The sequence below is a fragment of the Falco peregrinus genome, chromosome 2 (assembly GCF_023634155.1).
Source record: "Falco peregrinus isolate bFalPer1 chromosome 2, bFalPer1.pri, whole genome shotgun sequence".
Taxonomy (NCBI): domain Eukaryota; kingdom Metazoa; phylum Chordata; class Aves; order Falconiformes; family Falconidae; genus Falco; species Falco peregrinus.
The window spans coordinates 8,500,115-8,521,030 of NC_073722.1; the positions used below are offsets into that span (position 1 = coordinate 8,500,115).

The 20,916-nt window shown below is 38.4% G+C and overlaps 1 long non-coding RNA gene across 1 annotated transcript in view; it reads left to right on the forward strand.

Moving 5' to 3' along the window:
- The window catches only part of LOC114012820 (uncharacterized), a 59,216-nt gene that overhangs the window by 29,576 nt on the left and 8,724 nt on the right, over positions 1–20,916 (forward strand). The window contains exons 8-11 of the long non-coding RNA XR_008746124.1: positions 7,633–9,656; positions 11,080–11,203; positions 11,307–11,368; positions 15,965–16,118. This is a non-coding gene — a long non-coding RNA (uncharacterized LOC114012820). The remainder of the gene's footprint in view (positions 1–7,632; positions 9,657–11,079; positions 11,204–11,306; positions 11,369–15,964; positions 16,119–20,916) is intronic.

Genomic DNA, 20,916 nt, shown 5'->3' on the forward strand with positions numbered 1-20,916 from the left:
CTCAATTACTTTACTCAAGCACAACATCTCAATTATGCTACCCTTTTTTAGGTAAAAATTTAAAATTCAGCTATGTTAATAATCAAATATTGATTCCTGCAATGCATGAGCTTGTACGGGCAGATGATGTATTTTGCATTCGCTCCTAAGTATGAGAGCAAACACAAAGAGTCAAGCCTATGAAGGATTCTCTTAACCAAGAAGGTGATCACAGTTCAGAACCAAAATCCCCATTACTTGCAAATGATCTCGTTCTGATATTAATGTTCAAGTCGATACATGCTGTGTGCTCACAAATATGTCTCGATTGTATGCTGCAGGACTACAGATCTGTTAAAGGAATAAACCTGCATGCATTCTTGTTTGTAGTACAAAAACCCAAAGCTGGCTGTGAATCATTTCAAAACAGAAATAAAATGTTACAGAGCAGGGACTAGCTGTCTTCATGAAAAACAAGCAAACAGAACCCTAACCAAACAGAAATTCCTGAACAAATTGCATTGCAAAACATTGGCCCAAATATCTTAACAATATATTCACCTACCGGTAATTTTAGAGAGCCATTATTTATTCTTCAAATTCAGGAATGATACAGTTCTCTCTTGCCCTTTAATAAGGATTTCCTTATTGTAGCTTGACTAGAGTTTTCTTAAGGCATTGCTTCAATCCATATGTAAACATTTACATAGGGGATTTTACATCCATTCAGAAATCCCAGAATGAAGCACCAGTACTGGAAAGTTTAGGCTGGGGTATTTTAATATTTTTCAGTATGTTGAGAGATTGGCGATGGGAACGCTGTCAGATCTAATGGGTGAGGGACAGAGGGAAGAGTTTGTGAATGCACTGTAAATGACATGATCCAAATTTGAGTTCCCAAGAATGAATTTCAAACTGTGACATAGGTTTTGGCAAAGGCAGAGAGGTAGAATCCACATAAGAGAAAAATACATTTGGGTGGGTGCCTTGTCTTGAGTAAGGTGCTTCACCATCTACTACATCAGTTAATTAAGTGCTAAGTGGCAATAATATTTGGAGCCAGGTTCTACTTTCTATTCATAAAGCACTTCGAGGTGTTTTTTTTTCCGTTGAAAGACACTGTTGTGGGGTAGAATGTTAGTAATGTATCAAGATGTTTTAATCACAAGAAGTATCGCTTACAGATCTGGCATTCATGCCAGATGTGCTGTATAATGGATGTACAGCAATTTAGCATTTACTGTACCTTATTTATAACGTTGTCTCTGTTTTTGTATATGTTTCCTTAGCTAAAGCTCTGGTATTTGAATGAAAATGGAAGTACAGACTATATAAGAATTTGAATAGCTTTTATCTATGTCTGCATTAACAAGCAATTCCTTTTCTTACTCTAAAATAAATAAGTCATTTGCTTGAGAAAACAGAAACTAGAAACTGTAGTTTTCTATTTGTGTTGTTTAAGCTATGAAATCAAGATATCTTTTAATAAAATACTGCAATCAATTAAATTCAGCTGTTGAGCTAAAGCAAAGACTGATGAAAGTCAATCAAAAGACACTACTCGCTGCAGGGAGGCAAGTAAAGCAATAAAGAACTAAACCTAAAGCTACATAGTTCTTTTTGTTAGGTAGCAGTAATTTGCATTATTCATTTCACCCTGGGGAAAAAGGAAAAAAAAAACCACACCAAACCCCTCCAAACCAACACATGAATAGATTGAAAGGATGGAATGGAATCTAGCTGGCAAACAAAGCAGAGGTAAAGCAAGGGAAGCAAAGAAAGCAAAATCAAATGTAACAATGCTACCTAGGTGAGTAAAAGAAATACAAAAGGGTTCTAGAAATATCCAGAGAGAATAGAAAGAGACCACTGAAAAGTAACAAAGGGACTCCAAGATGGATGAAAAATGTTCAAAACTACTTTTCCTTAGTTTTCAATATAAAGGAAAAAGATGAAAGTGGAGAATATTATAAGCAATGGGCCAGAGTTGTGCTAAACTTGCCACAAGGGCCCTATTTTCTGCATTCTTTCTCACGCTGAATAATGCTTATATTGCAAGTAGCCCCCCGGCTACTCAACAAAATGGAAAAAAGGAAGTGCCACATAGTATAAGAATGACACGTGGAGTTACAAAATGTAATGCAAGCATGCTGCTCTGAGAGCATCCTACTGAACCTCTCACTAAAGCATTCTTCTACGGAGATATGAAAAACGTTATCTGAAATTAGTATTGATGGAAAATAATTTGTTTTCCCTTAGTTCAAATCCATTGTGTTTGAAACAGAAGACCACTGTTACAGTGCATGATGTCTTTCACGGTGCATACTAACACTCAAGCACTGTCAAAAAAGACATGGAGGGCATGCTTGAGGATATTAATGAGAGACAAATGAGGCACAGGCCATGCGTTCCTTTAGATCCTACTCAGAATATACTTTAAGAGGATTTTTATTTAAAAGAGTAAATATATTGCAAAAGAATACCTTACAACAGTGATGTGGATGCATACATCTTCACTCTGATACTTTTGGTTCTGTAGAATCTGCTCCCCACCTTTTAAAAAAGAAAAAAAATGCTTCATGAGGTCTTGTGTATTGATTGGAGTTTATCTGGATGGAACAAAAATGATGTTACAGGGGGAAACTCTAAGTGTATTATGCAGAGCTGAATGACCTACCCTGGGGATATCCAGTTAGAGAGTAATGGCATTTCCCATTGAAACTTTTTTAGTAAAAGATTCTAACAGACACACATAATGAAGAATGTAAAATCTGCCTAAAATACAAAGTGTTTTGACAGCATGGCAACACTCCTTTTTGGTATTTTTGGATCAATGGGATTTTTCATTTTATAATTACTTCTGAAAATGAAAATAATTCAAATCCAAGTAAAAAGTGTACAAAACTGAAATTTCAAACAAAACGTTTCAGTTTTATCTAAAAAGAATGTTTGATTGACCTGAAACATTATTTTTCTAATATAATTTCATGGAAGATTTGTACATGTTGGGTTTTCAGTTAGGTTTGTAATGGGAAAAGAAAATCCATGTGCTTTCTCATGAAATAAAAACCTGAGTCAGTATAAAACTCTGCTGTTGTGTTAGTATGTGTCTGAGGCTATTGAGTAAGTAAATGAATATAAAGAACAATGAAGCTGACTCTACTCAGCATTGGTTAAAATGACACTGCTCAGTTAAAGAAAACAATACAAAAATCTGTAGAATAAGATTCCTTTGGCTCTGTTTTTGTAGTCTCCTTGCTTCTTCAGTTGGTTGAGGAGCTTTAAAATATTATGAGATGAGATCTCTCTTTGCACAAGTTTAGGAAAAAAATTTACTACTACTCCTACAAGTGCATGCGCAAGCAGACACAGATGGGTAGACAGATGTATGTATGCTATTCCTGTAAGTCTGCTAGAGTCCAATACTCTCTGACTGGGTTCTTTAAAATATTCCACACATGGAGTGTAACTTTTAGTATCAGATTTACTTGTTTGAAGACGTTTGGTATTACATGGGATTTCTGATTTGTCAGAATGATACAGAACATACTGAAATCACAATACAAATGTGAGTTACACTTAGCAAAACACAGTAATTGCAATAGACAGTTCAATTGCAATACCAAATTGGTCCCCGTTACTGGTCTCTACAACGTGCTCACCGTCACAGTGCTGGGTGTCCCCAGTCACCAGGAAGGAAGACATGGGTTGAAGCAGCTCAAGCCCATTGCTCTCTTTGGAAATTCTAGTGTTAAAGTGTTCAGATTTATAGCCCGAGTGGGACTGAGGCACCTAAACACTCCTCCCAGGCTGATCTGGCTAACTCCGGGAGGAATTCACACTCTTGATGAACTCTGATCCACTCCATCACTGATAGCTGTTTACCTAAAACAAAGACCACCTTCTGCTCCCCTTTGTATTGAGATTAAATCAGTTTTCTTTGCCCTGCTGTGATCAGTCACACCCAGCATTGTTCCCAGATCTTCCCAGGCACAACGCCCTTGCCCATCTCCTCTGAGCCACCTTCTGTTGTTGGGGTTTATTGGTCAGCCACAAAGTAAAAAATGCTTGGGAGATCTTTTGACCATTTCTTGGACTCCAAGTCCAGATCTACAGGGACTTCCAAAGGTGACGGTATAAGATAGTATCGTGTAGGATTTGCTCAGTCTTTGCTTTCTCTTGATTGCAGGAGCAGCTGTTTGTGTCCCCTCAAAGGCCGATGGGCTAAAGAGCTCCAATTCATGCCACAGTGTCATCTACACTCTGCATGGGAAATGTGGGAGAAAGGAGGACTAGTCAAAGATTTTTTGCTACAGTTTTGCTTTTGTTTTTTATTTATATCGATTTGCATGTATCCATAATAAATTCAAACGTTTAAAGCAAAATTTGTTTATAGTCTGCCATTTTACACTGTAGATTGAATGTTCCCTTAGCTGTGAGTAAGAGTCATGCAAGCATATCTACCACAACTAAACAGATTCATGCACATACGAAGCATGGCAATTCGGCATAGGTATTACATATTAGGAGGATCCTAGAGTGAGTAAATGTGCAGCAAGAAATTAATATCAATCTGGAATAAATCAATAATAGTGGTCTCTATAACCTATTTAGTTAAGAGGGGACATGTAACAAATTGCTTTCTCTATATTATGTTTCAAAAAAGAGGTCACACTGTGAGTAACGCTGTTATTGACCAGTCATAAAACTGACTCAATTTCTGCGTCTCACATAAGAGGATGCACTTTCTGCCCAAGATTTGGGACTGATCCTAAGCTGATTTCCCGAATAGAGAAAGACTTCACATACACAGTCTGTTATTAAAATGCAAAATTGATAAAAGTGAAACCTAAATAAAATGTTTACTGATTTTGACATATTTATGCATGAAAATTGTAGGAAAAGGTGCAGATAGGTTACACAGTTTGACACGCTTAAAAAAAAAATAAGGGCAAGGAAACCTAGTTGGATTTCCTTCTTATATAGGTCACAGAATTTCATCAAATCAGTCCTGCAACAGGACAACAGCTCTGCACAGGCTATGGGCTATCTTTTGATTTAAGCTTTTCTAAATTAAGAATGTGCACTCTCTTAAGCAAATAATTCTAAGGGTTTCTTGCCTCTTTTGGTAAAAACACCCAAGTGTTTTCCAGTCATTAGATTTTCTTATACTATGGAGCATGCTACTATTAAAAATGTTATCCCCATTTAGGTTCCTGTAGATCAGGAGCAATTCATCTGGTACCCTTCTCTGTGTTAACCGAAATAATCACTCAGTCTAAAATGAGTGTTCCAGATCTTAGATAATACTTGTGACTTTTTTTCTGAACTCTTTCCAGTATGTCAACACTCTAAGCAGAGGATAAAGACTTTAAATTTAAGCAGTGTAATTGGTTGCCAAAGGTAACAAACTAAGGAATTAGTACCAGTCAATAAATGAGGTATTTATTTTAGGAATGTCAGGCATGTGGCTTTCAGAGGGGAGGCTGCAGTTAGATACTGTCAGAGGAAAAAAAGAAATCCAGTATAATCTGCATTCTGATGTCTCCATGGAGAGTTTGGTGTGTAACCCATGGTACCAAACAGGCCTGATCCAAACCGAATTGAACAGCTTTGGATCAGGCCTTAACTGGATCAGGAGGTTTTATGTAAAGCTAGGGAAACAACCAAGGACTTTACCAATCTCTGGCAAAACCAGAATTTTGCATGCTGTTTTTCACTGCTCTTGAAAGCTCTAAAGACAGACAACAAGAATGATGAAAGGATTAAAGGATAAAGGTATGCGTGGAACCTGAAAGAGCTAGATGTATGCAGTTTAAAAAGAAGGCAGCTTAAGAGATGCACAGCTACTCTAAATTCCTTCGAGGAACTAATATATCATTCTACAGTTCCTCTGGGAATAACCACTCCTCAACTTATTAAAACACAGGATGTACACAAAGAAAATAATGTGATGTGCGCTCTAATGCACATACTGTCCTTTTTATGAGAAAATGCCTCCCCTTTCTTCTTGTAATCTATTTCTCAGTTGGGTCACTTTCCTAGTGTTTTTTTTTTTTTTTTTTCAACTCAGCTCAGAGCTTTGCAGTCGAGTTCAGTAGGAGGGAAGTATTTGCAAGTTATAAGCATTAGTTTCTTTAAAGTCTTGGTACCAGTATACCTACAGTATAGAAGGAAAAGAAGAATTGGGGTATATTAGGGAATAATGAAACATCTCTGCTCATGATAAAGAGCAGAGCTGAAATCCTGGTCCCAGTGAAGAGTATGACAGAATTCCCATTGAGTTCAGTAGTGTCTGTTATTGAATTTTTCATTAGCATTCATCATTTTTCCCCCTCAGCAGTTCAACAATGGCAAAATAGTCTGTGTAATTCATTGCACATACAAAATATGCATATAGAGCTCTTGGCAGAACAAGCTCTTGCATAACGTAAGAGCCACATAATTCATTTATATGATGCAGTAAGGGATGGGCAGCATATGTGCATATATACATACTCACACTACACCCCTTGTGGGTATCTAAAGCTACAGGATGTTCTGGGGAGGAAAGAGCCTAAAGCCAGAAATTTAACATCTCATGTGTTGATGCATTATTACTTATTTCTGTGACATATGTATATACGCTTCAAAGCTCAGTATTTTTATCCGTCATAAAATATGCCTTCTTATTTCCTTTATTTATTTTTCTTGATCTTCCCATTAAGAAAGTAGGCTGTGTAAATGACTATAAATTATATCAATCCCATATAAAAATTATCCTCAGCTGTTCATCTCAGGTACTAGGTGTAGGTATGTCTACCTATGGATATATAAATACGTATAAACATAAATAAAAAATATATACCCATCTTGAAGAATTAGAGATATTTGACAATATAGTTATTCTGTGACTGCTTTGAATTCTTTTTTTAAAGTCACAACGAAAGAGCTCCTGGATTACAGGTTTGCTAAGTCTTAGAGCCAATACCTGGGTCTTCAATCTATTTGTAAAAATATTGTACATGCCTATTTTTTTCAGGAGGATAATCAGCTGTAGCTCTTTGGGAACCCAGTGGATACCACTTTCAAAACAATATTCCGCTGCATTTTTCCCTACTTTATTTTCACTCAAGTGGATATGCAGTGGTGTATACACTCAAATCTCCTGTTAACCTTCCTTACCCTTTGGTCTATTATGTCTCCATAAGTATAAAAATATCCACCTAATTCCGAAGTCTAGTATATGTACTTTGGCTTTGCTTCTCATGACATCAGTCATTGAATTCTTGATCATGACAACCAAATCTCTGATGATAGCATAGTTACGGTTTATAACTAAAATAAAAACTATAGCAACTTAAAGTACAATAAATATATATATATATGCATTTTTTTTCCTTAGCTTTTACTACATTCGTGACTTCTAGCCAAACTGGTGTTTTAACAGTCATTAATTATAAGTCAGTCATCTGTCGCAAAGGCATTTTACATACTTTAGAACAATACCTGAAAATAGGCAAGTCAGGTGTTCATGACTAAACTTAACCTTGACGTGAGTTCCTGAGCAGTCATCAGGGCCTTTTATAAGTATTGTGAGTGACTCTGAGTATTCCTTAAACTTTCCAGGGTGCAATTTGTTAGTTAATTTCTATTTGTAATAATCTGCCTTAGGAGAAGTCACATTGGTCCAGTGGGAGCAGCTGTTCCATTTGTGCTTGCCCAAATTGTTTGACGACTTTGGAAGAAGATGCTGAAATCTTCATAAATTTTCTGTCTTGCAAAAAACCAGCAACCTACACATGTTTTTCTTAGAAATAAGCATTGGCAGGTAATCTTAATGCTTGACTCTGGGAGTGTTTCAGATCTTCTACTATTCGGGAAAGCAAGACTTCATCAAGGAGAGCACCACTGAGCAGTAGATCAGAGACACCAGAGGTAGGCTGCGAGAATGATGAGGCTTTGATAGTAGGTTGAGAACAGGACTGCTTCTGATACTCACATGAACTCTTTTAGCATTGACATGAAGATCTTTGTATCATGGTGTGCAATGATCAGTGTCTCCCTTGATCTTTCTACTCTGCCTGAGGTATGTGGGTTTTAGAAGGTGTCCCCAGTATCATGGTGTGATTGCACTTGGGCATGGTTTGGGCAGGGTTTGGAGGATTTGCCATGTCCCACGTTTTCTCAACATCTTTCAGCTGAGTTTATGTATCTCAGGTCTGCTTACAGTCTGGACAGTAATACTCAGTACTGCAGAGAAAGATGAAAACACCTGTGCTTGGTAGAAGCTTATGTACGATAATTGAGTGAAAAAAAGGGTGATCATGCCATACTCATACATGCAAGCATTCAACCTTGAATGAAACTGCCTACTGCAAGAGCTGATTCACATTTTAGGCTGTATTTCTTGGCTGTGCTTGAATTCTTCCTCCCAAAGAACATCTTCTCCAAGCAGCCCTAAACAAAGCAAAAGGTGTTGCTGCAAGATCAGCTGGTGTGGAGAAGACCACCTCTACCTTATTATCAGGAGCAAAAGTTACTCCCAGCCCCTTGCAGCTCCCCTTTTACATCGTCTTCTCTCTTCTGCAAGAAATCAAGGACTGCTGTCTTATTGCTCCACAGTGCTGAGCAGTTACATCGGAAGAGTTTTATAGATGAGAACATAGCTCTTTTTAAGGTAAAATGCTTCTGCTTCCACAAAAGTAGCATCAAATTTATATAATTTTAAGTGCTCACAGCAGTAATTCACTCAGCAAATATTTGAGTGTTTTCATTGTATATCTTCTCATTCATAGAGCTTAACTTTTCAACAGTTCTTGACAGTCATTTCCTCTCCTGGCGTCAAGTCTTTTCTTCCTCCTTCCTTTTTAAAATGGTTTGAGTATTGTATGTTTGCTGGTTTTGAACAGGTGAACTGGAAAATCAGTGAAGTTGTCTTGGGCTTATATAAGAGTTCCTACTATTTTTGTGGAATGAAGGAAAACTGAGGAGACTGAGTGGCTTTACATAGCAGTAAAATAAAGTTCACCACAAATATTTTAGAACTGTATCTGTCAAAAGTGTTTTGTATACATTTTTTTAAAGGATGTAAAGATCAACTGCATTTCTGTGGCCAAAAAAGAATGCAGTTAAATATACAGATTTTGGGTGGTACATGCTAATTCTGTGAAGACCCTGAAGGTGAGTTACAATCCCTCTTAATAAGATATATTTTGCAGGTTTGTCCATAGTAAACGCTTCAAATTATACTTGAAGAAGGCTGCTATTTTGTAACTAATGATTTTTTTTAACCTGCAGATAGATAAGTGATATAACTTCTGAGGCTTTAAAATAAGTTGGATACTTTAAACATATCCATATCATTTCTTTTTGAACAGATATAGGACTTTATTTAAGTCCTGTATGCTATAGAGGATTTTGTATGACGTCCCTTTGCTGGGTTAAACTTCACTAAAGGAGCACCTTTTTTGTTGCAACAGTGGCTTGAGTGAAATGGCCTGAGTGTGCTATAAGAAGCTTATAGCAAAACACCAAGTGCTCGGGACTGAGGAATGGAAATCAAGGCAGTAGTAGAGATGAAGGTCAAATAGCACCATCTCAGAGTTAATTTGCCACTGCCTTGCAACAGAAGTGACCATGTACAATGGCCTGCTAAACTTCTGCATTGCTTTCACTCCAGGAGCATAAATGATTGTGTAAGTACAAGGCGGTCATGCTCTTTTTTCCTGATATCCATCACTTTCCTTCACTAACTCCCTACTACCTCTCGGCCCACATTTGACCTAGACAAGGGGCTGCACCTTCCTCTTAAGCTTTCCTGGTCTGTGTGTGCAGTAAATGCAGTCATCATTCCCCTCCCGGCCCCTCACAGGCATACCTCAGGGTATTCACCTGGGCCTGTGCCACAGATTTTTTTGTGATCAAGGATATACAACAATAAGCATTACATCACACAAGAATACATAAAACACTAAACATTACATGACACAGTTGTACAAAGTTAAGCAAAAGCTAAAACAATTCAGATAGTAGGCACCTGATTGTTAGATAATTTCTGCAACAGCTGAAGGAAATAAAACAAAGCTGCAGGCAGGCAAGGCAAAGTCCACGCAAAGCCTGACAAGTCCTAGGGCCAGTGTGATTAGCTTCACACAGAGCTGGTGGCCACACCATATTAACTGGCTGCAGGCTGTGCCGATGCTGGCTTGGCGCAGCAGCTCTTCACAACCCAACTTATCCAAGTGCCCAGTCGACAGCTCCTCACAGCCTTTGACCAGGGTACCGGCACTGGAGGAGACCTTGCACTGACCTTTAATTTTTTTCTTACAATAAAGTTGCTGATAGATCTTTGCCATGTATTCATACACTTCTGTTTAGAATGTGTTTAAAGTTGTAATTCACTGGCACAGGTTTTCAAGTGCAAAATACGCTATATAAATATCTGAGCTGATATCCATGTAGAAAATGTATACAGTGAGTATTATTCTCAGCCGCTTTCTATCTACCTAGAGGCATGAATGCCAAGAATACTTCAGATTACAGGATTTATTGATCCTAATGTAGCTGCCATATTCAATCAAAAAAGGAGTAAATAGGCATCTGTGGACTGATTCTCCTTTAAGGTATTCCTAGTAGCATGCACTGGTAACCATTGCATAATAATTACTTCCCAAATAAACAGCTGATTAAGACTGACATTTGTCACTCATGGTGAATATTACTGAACTCTTCAGGGGACATCACTGAAGTCAATGCGGACACTATACAATGTGATAAAGTCGTGAAGAACAGAACTGTATGGATATTTACTAAGTAACTGGTCTATTGAAAGATAAGCACTTGTTTTGGAAGATGAAATGCCTAGATAAGCATTAGACTTTTGAATTCCACTAAAGTGAAAAGCACCAGAGGGCTTTTTATGATCTCTTCCTTCTAACGGGAAATTTAGTAGCAACAGCTGACAGTGGCATTTGAAATTCTTGCTAATAAGCATTATATCCTGCGCTGAAATATATCTTTACAGCTACTTAGAACTGTCTCTGTTAGAAGTACTCCTAGAGTGAACTGCAGTATAATATACCATCTTAAATCTAACAAAGTTTTCTGTGATCTCTCCAGCCCCCCAAAAGCAAGAAGCATGCAAAGGCTAATTTGTATGACAGTGCCCGATACATAACTTAGAAGCTTGCCAAGGTTCATCCAGTAGAGTGCCCTTACGATAATCAGGAAATTGTTTGAGAAGGTATGTACAATGTCACATTTCATTATTTATTGATGGCTAGCAACACTTTTAAAGAAATAACATGCCTTCCATTGTAATTGTATATTTACATTTCTCTTCACAGGAAAAGTCTGTATGTTTTAATTGTTCAGCTTGCCAGAAGATGAACCAAATCTGGCAGACAAGGTAATGCAATGACTAGGTCCCTACAAACTCCTTCTACCAACAGCATCTTGTAGGTTACTATCCTTACTCATTGTCTTTCCAATCTTACTACTTCACAGTTTGAGTAGCAGTGACTGTTAATAGCTTGACCTATCCGAAGGTACAAGTGTGTTTCAGCAGAAAATTATATGCCAGAGAATATATCACCTGTTGCACTTCTTTCATAGCTTAATGAGCAGGCCTCACACGGTAAATGTCAATATCATTTTTGCATAGATTCTGCAAGGGTATTTGCATAGATCTGTTCTGGATAAATGGAAAACTCTGGAGCTGAAAGAAAGGTTGAATATTTTTCTCTCCAGTGAAAAAGAAACCAAAAGGTGGCATTATGAAAAAGAAAGAAGACATCACAAAGAAAGAGATATACAGTATATTTTACTGAACATGTTAAATTCAGTATTGATTACCCATAATGTGCCACGGTAGTTTCACAAGAAAGGAAATTCATTGTATGTGTAAAGCTCCATGTCAGCACAAAACTTCCTCTAATATGACAGTGACCTTCAACTGGTTGTAGTACTCTGCTAAAACGGTAGTGTTATGTAAAACCTGAACAGACAAAACTCTTGAGGTAACTTCAGAGGGAATTTCATGTAATAGAACATGTCCCTGATTTTTATGATTCTCTGGTACCTCTGAAGTATTATTATTGCATTTTACTGGAAACCAAAATTCATGTCAAAATGATAATCTCACTGTAAAATCAAGACAGTAAGGATTGGGAAGTGTCATCTGCATAATCATATGATCACATCATCACTTTTCTGTTTTCTTGAGGGGGAATACCTGTTTGATTGAACTAGCCGTATCAGTCCAAGGTTCAGAAGCTGTGCTAGTCCAAATGAGTCAAGTTTTGAATGGAGGGGCAGTGGAACCGGTTACTTGGAAGGCAAAATATGCGCACAGACGGAGTGCACTGGAGAGGTACGCAAGAGGCCATCACAGTTCAGACTAGTACAGTTTCCCAGCAGGGAGCCCCATGTCTGGGTCATGCTCTGTACTGTTGAGATGATACTGAGATGTGAAACTGCAGGGTTTGGCTTTATGAAAGTAGAAGAGCTGTCGCTGTCTTCTGCAGGGTACTTCAGAGACAGATGCACAGAACTGTAGTACTGTGGTACATCCAGAGGATCCAGCTGTATTCCCATTGCCTTAACACTGGTGACATTAGAGGTAGATGGTGGAAGATGCTGGTGCTTCACCTCTGGCGGTAGCATGAAACTACCACTGAAGTGATTTGTAGTTATATGCCTATGGACAGCACAAATTACAGGAGAGAGATATTTTAAACATGTTATATCTCCTCAAAATCTGAGTGTGACTCTATATGCTGAAGCTGAGTTGGTCCTGCAGCCAAAGGGTGCTCCTTGAGCTAACAAGCCTGTGAGGACTCCTTAAAGAAAAAGTCGTGGAAGATTTCTTTAATGCAGAATCCTACGGGTTGTCCTAGTAGCTAATGATACCCGCAGTCACTGCAGTTCCCACCAAGCTCTCCCTGACCTCACCAAGGGCTTTTTTTAGATAAAGTTAACATGCAGGACCGAACACGCATTCCACTGGAAGCTGCCTTCTGAGTCCTCCTGCCAAGGTCCCTGTGGACCCATAGCAGATGTCAAGGAAGACACAGGCATTCAGCAGCATAATTCAACAGCAGGGGTAGGTTGCCTGAAAGTTACATTCACTTGCCTGAACCGAGAGATCCTAAGAATCGCCCTATGCTAGAAAACAGTCCCACCAGCTCCAAGTGAAAGAGAGCTGCCCCTGTGCCCTGCCGTAACCCAACGAGGTGGCCCGTTTTGCCTGCCTGCCAGCCAGCAGCATCGTCCTGGGAAAGAAATAATTAAATAGGAGAAGTTGCTGGATCAAACAACCATCAAAGCCCTCTCAGAGTCCCCGGTAATGAGACCTAAACCACAGCCTGTGTCCCCTGCCAAGCCCCTGCCCCAGCTGCAAGCTCACACGGCCAGGCCAAGAGTTTAGGTGAGCAGCACACAGGGCTTTGGATGACCTCTGCTGCAGAAAGAGCCAAGCGAGGAGATGGCTCCTCGAGCAGTGCTGCTCTGCGTAAGTTCAGCTGTGTCGTCTGTGCAGGTGGCAGCTGGAGCAAAATCTGATCAGCGCAAAGACAGTAGTTAGCTTTTTCACCATACTCCAGCCTCTGCAGGTCTTGTTCACAAAGGCAGCAAGGTACAAGTTCTGTGCAAGGTTGAGAACAATTCCTAGCAAGTGCACACATTGCCTCGGGCTGCTCAGCTTGTGTGTGTTACACCGGATATCCATTTTATTCCATTAAAAGTTAATGCTTAGGTGCAACTAATAATTTTACAGCTGGCAATAGAAATAGGGACAGAAGAACTATAAATATTGTTTTCACATGGCATGTAATTTTTGCTTCGCTTCTTTCTTTCCCTTCAGTTCTCCTCCATAAAACTGTAATAATAATAATAATAATAATAATAAATGAAGAAGAAATAGTAAAATCAAATAATTTAAAAACAAATACACCAAAACAAACCAAAACCTTTCTAGTGACAGAAATACTTTCATACATGGCAAGATATGCAAATTTAATTTGCTTCATAGAAGGGGATGTTACTAGATAAGTGCTTCGCTATCTGACTGACAGTGTACCTTGACTAAATAGCTGTTTGAAGATATGAGGAGCTAGATGGAAGCAGTTGTCCTCAAGATGGCCTAAATACCTCATGCTGTGTTCATTAAGGACATCACTCAGAGTACTGTGTTAGGATTCGTGGGGTTCTTTGCTCAATTTGATCATCTTTAGAAGCTCACAAGATCACAGGCCAGACTCATCAAAGCAAGGGATAAAAGAGACTTTCCTTTGTACAACTTGGATGTGGAGCTACTTTAAATTAAACAATATTTTAATAAATTTAGTTTTCATTTTGTTAATAGTTTTGCATTTAGTAGTGGATGAGTGGATGACTGCTAAAGCGAGTATGATATGAAAAGATAAGTACTTGTTTATATAGAATTTTCAGTGTTATACTGGAACTTTTGTGCTATTATCTGGTAGAAAATGCTATTAATTTGTGACTGTCTTAATATAATAGTGGGGTCTCTTAATACCGAGCTTTTTCCATACAAGATATAATTTGCATAAGATGATAGACTTCTGTTTGGACTTCTGAACTATAAAAGAAAATTATTAATTAGAGCTGGTTTTACGATTCTGTCATCTCAGTTTATGAGGACCTATGATTATTTAGACCAAAGGAACTAAAAGTGTGAAGGAAAATCATGACTGTCAAAGTTTTAATGGGGATATGGTACACAGAATGAAGTTTGGAGTTAGAGCATACTTGAGAAATGTCAGGACCCAATAAAACCTGGGAATGCCTGCACTGAAAAACAATCACTTCTTTTCTTGGAACCCATTATCTGGATGACATCTAGACTTTATTATAAAAGATGATTTACTCGCATGAGAGACAGCTTTTCTGTGAAAGTAAATTATAGCAGTTGAAAAATTTTTATTCGGCATTGATAGGCTATCTTTATATGTGGAATTGCTACAACAGTTTCCTTTGGGATTTGTAGTTTAGGTGTGTCCTTCTGCCATTTTCTCCAGAGACTGATTTGCCAGCAAAGCTATTTTTCTCTGTATTTATTTTTCCTTGGGCTGCAGCATGTTTTGGGATCTCCTAACAGTACATTACTAGAAATATTGTCACCGTCTGTGAAGGAGATTGGAGCGTAACTACTGATGCATGCTTTATAGTTAGGAAACATGCTGATTTTTCCCAATATGAATAGAAATTCTCAACACTGAAAATTCTACATAGAAAGATGTCTTATCCATGCCCTCCAAAAGTAATGTTTCGTTAAAAAGTTATCAGAAATAAAGATAACTTTATGGGTTTTTTTGGCAACCCTAGAAGTAACGTCAGGACTGATTCTTCTAAACTTGAAATGGAGAATCAAGTTATAGTATTCCTGTTACTTTTTAATTTTCTGTGCCTGTAAAGAATAATAAGGAAGTCATCTAAAGATTCCTTCAAAGTGCTTCTTACCACTGTATAATTATATATTTACTAGTTGATGACTATTCCTAAGTTTACTGGTGCTTAAATTACTGTCTGAGATGTCAGTAATGTTGATACCACATTAAAATCCCCTCTGAATGCTCGATTGACAGACAAATAATCTAGAAACTTTTCAGGCAAGTGCAACAAGTATCAAGAAGAAGCAATTGATTGTAAATGCTTTCAGACAAGTCATTACCACTGAAGATATTTGTGTATCAGTTGACATGACCTTTGAGACGAATGCTTACCCACATGCACCACTACTTCTGAACATGTGTAAATTATTCTATTACAACTACCAGTTAAGTGCATTTGTACACAGAAGTGTCTCTATAGAATAAATGTCTTTTAGCATTTTAAAGAGAAAATGGCAGGTTTCCTGTCCATCAGAGGAAAACGTTCTTGTTTGTCTAATTGAGATAGAGCATCACTGTGGAAGAAAGATGGTAGAGCAAGCTATGACATTGCTTAAGACAGCTAAGTAGTAACTATGTCCACTTCTTTCTAGCAGCAATTCTTAATCCACAATGAGGACTGGGCATGTGAATGGCATCAGCACCTTCATTCAACACTTACACACTCAAAAGAACATATGAAAGGCCAAATTAGGATAAACTGAAGAGCCATCTGCTCTGGTAGCCGTTCTCTGGCAGAGATCACAGGTGGGTGTCTATAGAAGAGTGTGCGAAACAATATATTTAAGTATCTAGGAACCAAACCTTTTATTGGGGGCAGTAGGGTGGGTTGGAGGGGGTTGGGGGAGACAGAAAAGAAAACACACAATAAATGTCATCATCTATTTTGTCTTTTGGTAAATTAAAAGCAAGTGGAGACTTTCATTCTCTGGCAAGCACAATAGTTATGGTAAACATCATTGTTACAAGCTGCTCAGGCAACTGATGGTCTGAAATCAAAACCTCATTGTGGGGATGCTACTTTTTCAAGCTTAGAAAGAGTGAAGTTATTAAAAATACCATATTTATAATAAATGTCTTTATACTCATAATGTCTTTAATGGGAGGTCTCTTTCACCAGTCAAGCTATTTTCCCAAGTCCTTAGCTGACACTGTTGGTTCTGCATAAGCCTGAGAAACAATATATAATATCATAAAACCTGGGTTTTAATACCCCAAAATCATTAATTCTGGCCTCTCCTGGGTATTTTCTTGCTTTTGTGTCTCTGTATCATACCTTGAATATTAGTTTACCAAAAGGTTTTTTGCTTAATATGTGTATACAAGGCACACAGTTCACTGCACTCCTAAAGTTCATCAGTTTACTGTCAAATAAACTTTAATATTCAGCTTACTGCTCTTAGTATCTAGCTCCGGAATTAAGCACTGGTTTTATGGCTGCAACCTTTTAAAGGGGTAAATGTGCACTCCTATTCCCTTTCTCAAAATTTCTGTCATTTTTCTTTCTTGCATTACGCAGAATTGCTTTCTATAAAGAGTTTTGCTAGCATAACTTCCTTAGTGTCTGCAGTATTGCATAGCATGATAAGGCCTCATTTACATAGATGAAGTAAATTTCCCTTCTTTATTTGCTTTCAAAGCCAGTGGGAGCTATGTCCATATACCTGATGACATTATTTAGTTATTAGACATTAAGGAAAAGAGTTGTGGGAAAAGCAACAAATACAGTATGAAATTGAGGCTTCTCAGAGAATTCACAACAGCCATTTTCAGCAATTGAGAGATATTGGAGAGATTATTCTTCAGGGACCATGGACTATTTACAGCCGGAGCATAAAGGGAATAGGCAAAAACTACTCTGTTCACCTCAGCCTGTGCCTAGCCAGGGATTCCCATGTTTTCTTTGAATATCCATGTAGTTCACCCGTATCCTTTTGCTGTTCACTCCACACCAAAGCTCAGCAGAAGGAGGCAGTTGAATGGCAGTACCACCCAGGAAAAGCTCAGAGCAAGTATTTGCTGCTGTGACCTGATGACAATGCAGCGTACAAACTTGTCAGGGAGGTTTTTTTAATGTATTTACCAAATACCTTTTACAGCTTCCAGAGATCCACAGAGGTATCGCAGTGAGGGTAGATTCTTCAGGCAGGTAAGGACAAAAGAATAGGGATCCCTTTTCTGGAAAGCTTAATTAAAGGCCCTGTTGTGTTACCCGTAGAATGAAAGCTTGGGGCTAACAGGCACCACAAATACTAAACAAGAGTCACTGCACCTCAGTGTCCCTCTGTGTCAGGTAAATCTCAGTCGGTTTTTCGGTCAAGTCTGGAGAAAACGCCAAGAGAGGAAAAGGAGTACAGAAAGCAGATCCTTGGCTTTCAGTTCCAGAACAGGATATGCAGGGCTGAATTTGAAAGGAGTGTGGTGGTGTGGTACCTGTGCGGTGGAATCTGGGTGGGCTGTGTCTCAGTCACTATCAGCCTGCTGGCTGCAGCATTAGTTTCTCTAAACCCCGTGCCTAACCCATGCCTTTTCCCAGTCACTCCTTCCCCATCTGAAAGGCACAGGTATGAAGAACACCTGAGTTCAAAGAAATAAAATGAAGGCGTATTGTGTGCTTGGGAGACATGCTTTACTGCCATTTGTTAATACTTTTGCCCGTTGTGTGGTACTGTCATCTAATGTCTTCCCCTTTGATAGTCAGAAAACACAATCTGGTGAAAACAGGGCATGCAATTTTTTATCTCAGGACCAGTGCTGTCATTCCTCTTCAGCTTAAACAGAATTTTTAAGTTGAAGGGGCTGTGAATTTATGCTGTAATTGTATATGAATTGTTTCTTACTTAGATGTGAAATACAGGAACACAGTAGCTGTCTTCAACATGTGCTGCACCAAGCTTGACCAATGGTCAAAGCAGTGGTTTGAAGCAAAACAAAATGAGGTATTCTTCTGAGAACAGCAGCATGTGAATTCCAGTTTCTCACTACAGCTGAAGTGTAATTCAGTTTTCTGTTAAACCCATACAGCACCATCTATTTAGACAGAGCATCATGGATACCATCTAATGTTTCAATAAAGTGTTGAGTGAGTTTATCCATGCCCAGCTCACTCTTTGAGCTATGCTGCCTCTAGTCTATCTGTCTCATAAAGATTTTAATACAAAATGCTGACACAAAGAATTTCTTTGGAAGAGATTAATCAGGCATGAAAAGTACAGCAACAGTTATAGATGGATCTTTCTGTAGCTGCTGCGATTACACTAATTTTAATAGATGTTGAGCGTCTTCAAAGATCCCATCATTAGAAAGTCTAGATCTTAATTTGGTTTTTGCTCTTTTCCAAGTGAACTGTGAAGAAAGCCTGCAAGTTGTTAGTATAACGGAGACTGCTAGATGTTCCTCTAGGAAAGGAAGATCTTGTAACTTGAATGATCAGCAGAAAAGTATAAAAGCTAAAACACAGGTCAAAACATTTGAGGACAGGGCATAAGGGGAACCACACCCAGCACAGAACTACAGGTAGAGAGACCACCTGTGGTACAGGGAACTCTACAAAGAGAGATGATGGACAGGCAAAGTTGCAAAAAGTATTTTCTGCATGTTGTTACTTACAGAAAATGGTGCTTTGGAAATATAACTTCTACCCTTACCTATGGTTCATCCTGCTAAGATGCTGAAACTTGTTTTTAACGCTAGATTACACAGGCAAAGGCCAAAAGGGGCGTAGACTAAATGTATTTCTGTGAGGAAGGACTATGCATTTGTGCCTTTTTCTTGACTGACTTTGGTGTCTCAAGCCTGGTGATCTCCAGGTGAAATTTTTCTGTATTCGGAACACTTAGATGTGCTCTGCCCTGTATGGATTTTGTGTGTTTAGTAAGGTGTAAGTGAAAGCTGTAACCTGAGTTTGGGACTTTATCAAACTTCTCTTTTGCAGGCTGGCTATTTTGCTGAGTTTTGTAGAAGCTTAATTATCTTTGGAACTTTAACCTTATATCAAATTCTCAGACAACAAACAAACTGACATGCACATGAATAAAAATGTATTAGCATGATAGAATGTAAACTTTGTTTCCGGAGGAAACAAAGAATCAGCCTCATACGCTACAAATCCACTCACCGCAAAACATCCTTCTGGTCAATTAATTAGCACGTTTAATAACTTTATTCTTATTTTTGTTATGAAATCTTATTAATTAATTTTCTAATGGCCTGTTATTAATATGAATTCTATATAACAAATCATTCCTTCTCACGTAGTTTGAATTGTTTTGTGCTTTCTTTTGTGCTGCTCTCTTATTTAAATTATTGACAGATGTTCTTTGACCTACCTTCTGGTCTTCCTCCACAGCCTGAAGGCTTTAGGTTGTTGAGCCATACTCGGTAGCTCTGGAAACTGCAGTTGCTTTCACTTACGTCATGATGCTGCTTAAACAGTCCTGTTGCTGCAAGAGACCACTTTTATTGCCTGATGGGTCAAGTATTTAGATCATCACGGTTATGAAACCACATTGTATAATGACTCAACAAGTAGCTTATATTTTCTCTGACGGGACTGTAATATGTGGAATGCCAGTGTACGTTGTCCTCCTCATGAGTCTATTTATTTTGCTTCATAAAATATTGAAAAGCACAAAGGATTCTGCCAAAAGCAACTTTTCTCTTCTCCTAAGGGGTCCTCCTTGGATTTCTTATAAAGACTGTAGACAGACTGATTGAACTCAGTGGGTCAGACCCCAATAAACAGCAATGCAGTAGAGGAATGAATACTTATTTTTCCTCAAGGCATTTTAAGAACAAAAGACACCTTAAACACACAGTACTTAGTGCCTTGATTATCAAAGGCTTGTGATCAGAGAAAATATGATTATGTAGGCATGAAGTGAGGAAACCACCCGAGAAAAAGCTCACAGTATAAAAGATCTATTGAAACAACACTTTATGGACATTTGCTGCGTGCACTTATGGCACTATATCAATAAAATAATAACCTAGAAGGAGCTGTCTCCCATATTTGTTTGCAAGAAATATAGGAACAGTGTTCTAAAGAGACTTGTGTGTATAATAAAAGATAATGTGTGATGGCACACAATATATTGAACAGAAAGGCTGAAAATAAATCCCAATACTCTTATTTTACTTTTCGGCATTCCTCTGTACATTTCTGAATATTATTACAATGGGGTATCAAATTGTATTTATTTCTCTACAAGCCAGCTGGACTAGTAATGAAATGCATGTCTGCTTCTTTTCCCAAGTGTTCCTACAAACAGCATGAGAAGGATACGTGGGTATGCCTGATGCACTTTGCACTGAAGTACGCTGGGCTTCAGCACTATGACTGGGCCTCCTGGGTCTCTGCAAGGACATACGCCATAACAATAGAAAAGCTCAGGAGATGCCTAGGAGTAGAGTTTCTTTTCTTCTGCCTGATGATGTGGCCTGCCGGTCAAAGGCACTGCTGATAGGGCCAGCACTCTTATTTACATCTCTGTTTTCAGGGCAGGATTTGTGAATAGGGTTCTGCATGCAGCTGCATTTCTCTCTT